This window comes from Stenella coeruleoalba, assembly GCF_951394435.1.
Source record: "Stenella coeruleoalba genome assembly, chromosome: 7".
Taxonomy (NCBI): Eukaryota; Metazoa; Chordata; class Mammalia; order Artiodactyla; family Delphinidae; genus Stenella; species Stenella coeruleoalba.
The window spans coordinates 120,318,072-120,327,202 of record NC_137153.1 but is presented as its reverse complement, the minus strand read 5'-3'; positions in this window follow the sequence as shown (position 1 = coordinate 120,327,202).

Sequence of the window (9,131 nt, the reverse complement as noted above, 5' to 3'; positions counted from 1 at the left end):
AATGAGCCCTGCATTTGAAACTCACAGCAGTTTGTGCTCTGGACATAAAGGGGGAACCTGGTTCAGGGCATCTTCCGCCTCGCCTTCCCTGACCGCTCCCGCCTGCTCTGCTCACCCCACAGAGGTCGTCTGCTTTGGATCTGTCCGCTAAGGCTCTGGAATGGTCCAGGATGTGAGCTCCTGGGGCTGGGGTCCTCTCCCACCTGGATCAGTGTCCCACGGAGGACGGCTGCTCAATTCCTACTTGTGCCCCGAATGTCTGTGATGCTGAAGAGATGCACATGGAAACTTCGAAGCCACCAAGGCCTCAGACCTCAGCCACCTGCGGGACCTGGTCTGACCACCAGGTCACCTGCCTAACCTCCCCGCCCCGTTCCTGCTTCCACGCTGAAACACACTGACAGGAAGTGGAAGCCACCTGGGTGTCCTGATGTCCGCTCCCCGGCCCTGCCCCCCACCCTGTGGCTGAGGTGAAGGCACGCCTGCCCCAGGTGCAATGATACCCATACAAGAAAGCTGTGATCCACTCTGTATTACGAAAAATGCCAAGCATCTCATTAAAGACCTAAATGTAAGGCCAGACACTATAAAACACTCGGAGGAAAACACAGGCAGAACACTCCATGACATAAATCACAGCAAGATCCTTTTTGATCCACTTCCTAGAGAAATGGAAATAAAAACAAACAAATGGGACCTAATGAAACTTAAAAGCTTTTGCACAGCAAAGGAAACCATAAACAAGATGAAAAGAAAACCCTCAGAATGGGAGAAAATATTTGCAAATGAAGCAACTGACAAAGGATTAATCTCCAAAATATACAAGCAGCTCAATATCAAAAAAACAAACAACCCAATCCAAAAATGGGCAGAAGACCTAAATAGACATTTCTCCAAAGAAGATATACAGACTGCCAACAAACACATGAAAGGATGCTCAACATCACTAATCATTAGAGAAATGCAAATCAAAACTACAATGAGATATCATCTCACACCGGTCAGAATGGCCATCATCAAAAAATCTACAAACAATAAATGCTGGAGAGGGTGTGGAGAAAAGGGAACCCTCTTGCACTGTTGGTGGGAACGTAAATTGATACAGCCACTATGGAAAACAGTACGGAGGTTCCTTAAAAAACTAAAAATAGAACTACCCTACGACCCAGCAATCCCACTACTGGGCATATACCCTGAGAAAACCATAATTCAAAAAGAGACATGTACCTCAATGTTCATTGCAGCTCTATTTACAATAGCCAGGACATGGAAGCAACCTAAGTGTCCATCGACAGATGAATGGATAAAGAAGATGTGGCACATATATACAATAGAATATTACTCAGCTATAAAAAGAAATGAAATCGAGTTATTTGTAGTGAGGTGGATGGACCCAGAGTCTGTCATACAGAGTAAAGTAAGTCAGAAAGAGAAAAACAAATACCATATGCTAACACATATATATTGAATTAAAAAAAAAAAGGTTCTGAAGAACCTAGGGATAGGACAAGAATAAAGACGCAGACGTAGAGAATGGACTTGAGGACACGGGGAGGGGGAAGGGTAAGCTGGGACGAAGTGAGAGTGGCACTGACATCTATACACTACCAAATGTAAAATAGACAGCTAGTGGGAAGCAGCCACATAGCACAGGGAGATCAGCTCAGTGCTCTGTGACCACCTAGAGGGGTGGGATAGGGAGGGAGGAGATATGGGGATATATGTATATGTATAGCTGATTCACTTTGTTATACAGCAGAAAGTAACACACCATTGAAAAGCAATTATACTCCAATAAAGATGTTTAAAAAAAAAAAATGCCAAGCATCTCAAAGAGCCGAGCAAGTAGCGTCGCATAGGTGTTTGTCCACGCGGCACACACACGTATCACACAGCCGTGTATCACAGATCCCTGTGTCGCACCCCCCGCTTATGCACCCGCGCGCGTCACGCCCACACGTCAGTGTGGACAAGTGCAGCACACATCGTATAGCGATGCACCCCCGCGGACCACACGCCCTTGTGTCCGCACAGTAAAAAACAGTGGTTAGATGCCACAACGTAAGTGGCAATGCCTTAACCGTATGCGTGTTGTTAGACCCGAAGGTCTCTTCCATCCTTGTCAAGGGGAGTGCTAACCTTCTCTCCTTTCATACAACACATTTCCATCCTCTGCGCGCTCCCTATTTAAGAACCCGCCTGCGCACCGCCTTTTGCTTACGGCGACTTCGCGTTCGCACCTCAGACACGCTGGTGAAAGCGATCGCATCCAACAGATAGCCGAGAATAAGTTCTTTTTAAGTCGCTATATTATTTTAGCGCGATGAAAAAACTTCTTTTTCGTGTTCTAATATATTCATAAAACAAGCCAATCAGAGGCTGAGAGGAACACCCAGAAGTCCAAGCGTCCCTCAGGAAAATAGATTCCCCCGGAAACAAAACAGGGTTGGCGCGCACTTCCTACAGCGACACGCCTCGCGGAAATGGCTCGGAACTTTCTGCGGAAATGGAAGTGGTTGGTAGCGAATCAGAGGACGAGGAAGGAAGAGCCCCTCCACGGACATCCGGACGCGGCCCTGCGCTTGGAACTGTGGGTGCGGCGGGAGCCGGGGCGTGGTCTGCGCATGCTCCCAGCCTACGCCACGCGTCTTCCGCGCATGCTCTGAGCCCGCTCCGCGCCATTTTTGAGCGGATGGTTCGAACCCCGGGGCGGGACAGAGTCTGCGCGGAGCCGGCTTTTGCTCTTCCCGTCCGTCCTTTCCCTAGAGTTTTAGGATTTAAATCCGATGCTTCGGGTGCTGGCCGTCCCCGCAGTGTGGACGGTGGGGCCATGCGGCCCCGGCCGAGGCGGTGACGCGGTGCCTCCCCACGGCTGCGGGCGCGTGGTTCCCCGGCCGGACGCGCGTGTGCGCTGGGCTCCGTGCGACCGGGGGCGACCTTCCGATGAACCGCGCGGGTTGAGAAAGGCGTGTGCATGTGTGCATAAGCATATGTGCATACGTGTGCAGACACGCCTGCGTGTCCACGGCGTCCGTGCACGCCCAGGCGTCCCTGAGCGCGCCCGTCCACACCGTGTATGCGCGCACAGACAGCACAGAAGGGCAGTGGACAGAAGGGGGGGGCGGTAGGTCCAGCCAAGGGACGCTGAGCCGGCTGGGGTGGACACGGCCTGCAGGAGGCTAGCAGTGTCCCCCATCCAGTTCTCCTTTGAGAAGTTCCCAATCAGCCGGTTAGTTACAGGTAGAGAGCTAACCAAGTGCGCACGGGAGAGCTCTGCCCAGTTTGCAGAGCATCGTGGGAGAGAAGGGAGAGAAGGGCCGAGGGCGTGACCAAGGGACAGGCAGGCAGCCACCAGGGACGGGGTCAGCTGGGAGTGGGTGTGTGTGTGTGTGCTCTGGGCAAGGCCCTGTCCTGCCCTGTGTCGGCGCTCGCAGGTGCAGCGTGGGGCCTGGGTGTCACCCCGGAGCTGGTCAGTACAGTGGGCAGCTGCAAGGGGCATCAGTCCTGTCTCAGTCACTGCTCTGTCCAGCTGCCCACACCGTCCTAGCGGCCGGGCTTCCTTAGTCTCAGACCTGCGGGGCTGTAACTCTTCACTAAGGACAAGCGGCTGCAGGCCGTGCTCAACACCCACTGTGTGCCAAGGCCCCAGCGGCCCTGCGCTAACGTCCTCCCGTTTCACGCCCCTCCCCCACGAGGTTGGTGCCATGAGCACCCACACTTGATAGCTGAGGACACAAGCCAGAGTGGTTGGGTGACGTGGACATCACACCTCCAGTGGGGCAGCAGAGGGGTTAGAGCCGGGCTGCGGGGTGAGGGGCTGGGAGTCTGCTTGTGCCAAACTGTCCTGCTCCACTGCTGGGACTTGTGCGCACAGACCTCTGCCTTGGGCCTCCTGGGACCCTCTGGTCTGGGCACATGGGAGGGTCCATCCAGAGTGGCCCGGGGCCCCAGTGATGTCACCTCCTGCCCATTGACAGGCCACATGGGGCCTTGCCCTTCCCTTGCGTCTGTAAGCTCCTGGTCCCCGTTGGCTTGGAACAAAGGGGCAGCTGGCTCCTCAGGAACCCCAGACCAGGCCTCTCAAGCTTTAGGCTGACTCCAAACCACCTAGTGTTAAAATGTAGATTCCTGGGCAGAGTCTGAACCTGGGGGGGGCGTGTCTAGCGGCAGGCCTGGGAATCTGCATTCATGAAGCCCTTTGGGCCCCCACCTCCCATCCCCCTCTTGACGGCCTGTCTTTGCTCTGGGTGGAGAGTGGGTGACTCCATTTCTTCCAGGCGACTTCAAGATGATGACACAGACTGGGGAAGAACTTGCAGAATAAGGTGGAGGCTGCCTGTGAGGGAAGGTGGCCAGAGGGTCTTCGCAGTGTTGAGAGGACCAGTCGGGAAGGACCCACGAGGAGCAGCTCCCTTCCGGGACTGGCGCAGACGTGGGTTCCTGGGCTGCATTTACTGAGGCTGCTTTTCCGGGCGCTTGCTGGTACCTCCCGGTCATCATCGGACCCGAGTTCACCAGGAACGGAACTCACTAGACCATCCCCAGGGGTGGTTCCTAAAGGCCCCCGTGTGGGATCAGGGGCTACACCCAGGAAGTCCCAGAAATAAGAGAAGGCGAGATCACCCACCTGACCTGCCTGTTTTGCAGAAGCTGAGGGAGAGGAGGGCCTTGCTGAGCACCCCCCTGCCCGTTGTTTCCTGGGTGGTTGGGGGGAGGACCCAGACCCAGATGGTGGAAGTGTGGGGTCCCCTCCAGCCCTGGCGAAGCCCCAGGCCTGTGTGAGCCTTTTCCCTGCAAGTGTCCTGGTGAAGATGCTAGATTAAATACCGACGCCTGGTTAGATTGGAATCTCAGGTAAACAGTGAGCACTGAAAGTGTGAGTATGCCTCAAATATGTTATGGGGCGGTGCTTATACTAAAACGTATTCATTATTGCTCTGAAATTGTCCTGGATTTTCATTTGCTAAATTTGGCAACCCCAGGAACAGGGGAGGGGGCGCTCTTGTCATCTGCCTGGGAAGCAGCCCCTCCCAAAGTGTGCTCTAGGGACCACTGTGCAAACAAGGGAAGGGCTTCCCTGGTGGCGCAGTGGTTGAGAGTCCGCCTGCTCAATGCAGGGGACACGGGTTCGTGCCCCGGTCCGGGAGGATCCCACATGTCGCGGAGCGGCTGGGCCCGTGAGCCGTGGCCGCTGAGCCTGCGCGTGTGGAGCCTGTGTGTGCGGAGCCTGTGTTCCGCAACGGGAGAGGCCACAGCAGTGAGAAGCCCTCATACCCAAAAGAAAAAAAAGGGAAGGTGTCCTATGGAAAAAAGGGGAGGAGCTTGTTTGGGGAATTCTGTGTTGAACCAAGTTGCAGAGTCCTTCTCCGCCCCCACCCCCCTTAAAAAAAAATTATTTTATTTATTTATTTTTGGCTGTGTTGGGTCTTCATTGCTGCGCGCGGGCTTTCTCTAGTTGCAGCGAGCGGGGGCTGCTCTTCATTGCAGTGCAGGGGCTTCTCATTGCGGTGGCTTCTCGTTGCGGAGCATGGGCTCTAGGCACGCGGGCTTCAGTAGTTGTGGCATGCGGGCTCAGTAGTTGTGGCTCGCAGGCTCTAGAGCGCAGGCTCAGTAGTTGTGGCGCACGGGCTTAGCTGCTCAGCGGCATGTGGGATCTTCCCGGACCAGGGCTCGAACCCAAGTCTCCTGCATTGGCAGGCAGATTCCCAACCACTGTGCCACCAGGGAAGCCTCCACCACCCCCTTTTTAAAGGAAAGCCTGCTGGGGGGCCATGGAGCTTGTGAAAATGAGGGCTGGAGGGGGCGTGGTCATTTAGTCATCCATCTTGGCTCATGGGCTGGTGGCATGCAGGTCTGTGCAGGAGGGAGAAGAGAGGGCCCAGGCGAGGGAAGAAAGCAGAGGAGGAGGGGGAGGAGGAAGGCCAAAGACAGAGGGGAGGAGGCTGAAGGGCCTCAGCGGTACTTGGGTCCATCCAGACCAGCCAGGGTCCACGCCAGGGCACCCCCTGGTGGTGGCCACTGGATTTGCCAGCACAGAGCTTGGATGGTTGGCTCTGCACATCCAGCCCCATTCCAGTCCCTCAGTCCACTTGTAGCCCTGGGGAAGCACTCCACAGTGGGCACTGAGTCGACGAGTTCAGGCAGTGATCCGGGTTGTTCAGAGCCAAATAATCCTGCTTCTGCTCTGATTATAATACTCTTATTCCCAGGTGCAGGTGACTTTGGAGAGCTTGAGTTTTCCAGCTCTCTGGTGAAGGCTGCACCTGATCTGGAGAAATGTCAGGGTCAGGACTCAGCAGCTGGAGGAAGTCTGAGGCCAGTTTGGGCCCCCAAATGTGGCCAGTTCCCTTTCCCAGAAACCCACCTGTGGGATGGCCCAGCTCTGCTGGCTTTCACAACTCGGGCTTCTTGGCACCTGCAAGGAAGGGCAGAGCCGTAGATGGAAACGCTCGTCCCACCCCCAGCACCATCCTGTAGAACTAGGGATCTGGTGGGATGAGAGCTAACTCTTGACTCAACGATTTGTCTTCACACATCTTACTGTCAGCATCCGTGGGCTGCGTGGGGTGAGGGTGGGTGGCTATGGGGGAGCCTGGCCCCTGCCCCACTCACCTCCAGCTCACAGACCTCTGCCTGCTGACCAGGCGGCCCCTAAGCCCTTTCCAGCTTCCTGGGAGATCCTCGGCTGGACGGGGGAGAGCAGTGACATTCCCAGGAATGGCGACAGGCCCTGAGGACTCGTCGCCTTTTGGAACGGGAGACCTTGGTGACCCAGCAACCTTCTGGGGCCGTCACGAGCCTTTCGGAGTGACTGCTGGGGCTCAGAGCATCAGCTTCAAGGCCATTGCTAGCGGCCACCACCTAGACTGGGGGCCTTTGGAATCGGGGAGGCCCCCGCCTGGGGGTGCCCCTGTCCACTGGCTCCTGTCTTGCTGGCCTTGGAGTGGCCGGTGGGTTGCCCCCTGGGTGGTGGGTTTCTGCCCCTTGCCTGTTCTTTGCTCTCTGTAGGAAGGGACACCCCAAGGCTGGGCATCCACGCCAGGAGGTCGCTCCTGTGGGAGCAGCGCTGGGTGGGTGGGGAGCTCGGGCTTTCTCCTCCACCAGGGGGCGGGGTTGCACCTCTCAGGGTCTATGCCGCCTGATGGAGCTGGAGCATCCTTCCTGGGGGAAGGGCCTGCATCTCACCTTCTCTAAGCCTCAGCTCAGCCCCTGGAGCAGAGGCTACTTTCTTGTTCAGAGTCCGGCTCTCTGTGGCCCTGGGCAGGTCACCTCACGGCCAAGCCTCAGTTTCCTCCCTTACGGGACTGGAGCTCAGGGCCTGGCTCACAGGGAGGGTTCAGTAGAGGGTGGCTGCTACTGTCCTATTTTCCAGGTAGAGAAACCGAGGCTCAGGGCATTTCCAGGATGCCTAAAGGTGATACCCCCAGGTACGGCAGGCAGTGGGGTCTGGAGCCCAGGTTCTTGGGCCCCCAGAGGCACCAGAGGTACTGGGAGGTACCGGGAGGTGCTGCGGGCTGGTGGCCGTGCGGGAGACGTCAGATTTGTACGGTTCCTGACATGCGCCCGACACACAAAATCTCTATCCACGTGTAGCCTGGACACTTTTCCTGGAGTTAATTCTTTCAAAAGTCCATTTTTTTTCTCATTATACATGGTATACCTACTCATTGCACGTGCATTTAAAACCACACAGGAGCAAAATAACCCTGCATCTTACCAACCACCCATCTCGATCGGCACAACTTTTACTGGTTTCCTGTTTCCTATAAATTCCTGTGTTGTAAGATAGGTTTGCAATGACTTGAGGGGTACCCTAGGCAGGACCAGCAGTAATCTTTTTTCCTGGCGGTGGAGGACTCATCTAGAGGTCTGCTGTGCAGAGGAGGGAGGGAAGGTCCAGATAAGGGGACTAACTTTCCAGATTTTTCTCTGTGCGTCAATGGGCCCAGATGGCTTAAGGCAGGATTTTCTTTGCAATGCTGAAACTCTGCCCCTCTCGTCCTGAGTGTTCCTGAGGATGACGTGTGTCGCTGTGCCGAAGTACAGAGTTAGTGCTGTTGCTTTTCGTCCCCAAGAGCTGTCATGAAATTGACGCTGTGTCTTGCAGTTGATGGCGGGAGGGAGAAAGTGTGATCTTTGAAACCTGCTTTTTCCCTCTGCAGTGTCTGGAGCCTCCGGGCAGGCAGGGTGGCGATGTCCCCCAACCGTCCCTCCGAGGAATGCCCCCAGGTCGCTCGGCCAAGCCCACAGGGCGGGCGATGACGGTCCAGGGGGTGAGGCCTCTCCTCGGGGGCTGCTATTAATAAAGTGACCGCTGACCCCGGATGTGTGGAAGGAGGAGAGGACCGAGCGTTCCCAAGGCTGGCGTTTGGCCGGAGGCCTTTCTCGCGTGACCGGCCGGCCTCCCGGGCGCTCCGGTTCTGCCCTGGCCCCCACGGCCCCGATGGACAGGAAGCTCCTCGGGGACCAAGCACGGGGACTGCCCTTCCTCCAGGATATAAATGTCCCAGGACCAGCTCCCTGCAAGCGTCCTGAGGCCCCGAGGGAGGGAGCCTCAGGCCTGGGGGGCCAGGCAGGACCCAGACACAGGTCACCCGCCCTCCAGGAGCTGGCTCGCAGCTGCTCCAGAACTTTCTCAGGCTGCCCCGCTGCCCGGCCCCACTTACAGGCCCCAGAGGCAGCCTGGCAGAGGGTCCTGGTTTATTTCTCTTCTCATTCGGTCATCTGTGGGACAGAAGAGGGGACTGTGTCCACGTGCCAGGAGTCCTTCCCCTCGCTGGGGAGACAGGGAAGACGTGATGGGGGCAGTAAATGGTGTTTGTGTGTCTCGTGTCCTCTGCCTCCGTGTGCCGTCCTCCTGGGCCTGGGCCTGGGCCCTTGGGTTTCAGGAAGCAGAGACAAACGTTTAAACGAGCCATTGCCGGAACAACTTGACCGACAAGAGTCTGTGCGGGCACACGTCCTGCACCTCGTCTGGGCCCAGCTGCGCCGGGTGCTCTGTCTCGGTTTCCTCATTGGTCCACGCACAGCTCTGCTGCCCCTGCCCCATGGGTGAGATGCTCACTCTGGGCCCTGCAGCCGGAAGGAGTGGCGCTGGCAGCCATCCCACTATGGCCCCTGGCTGGGAATCT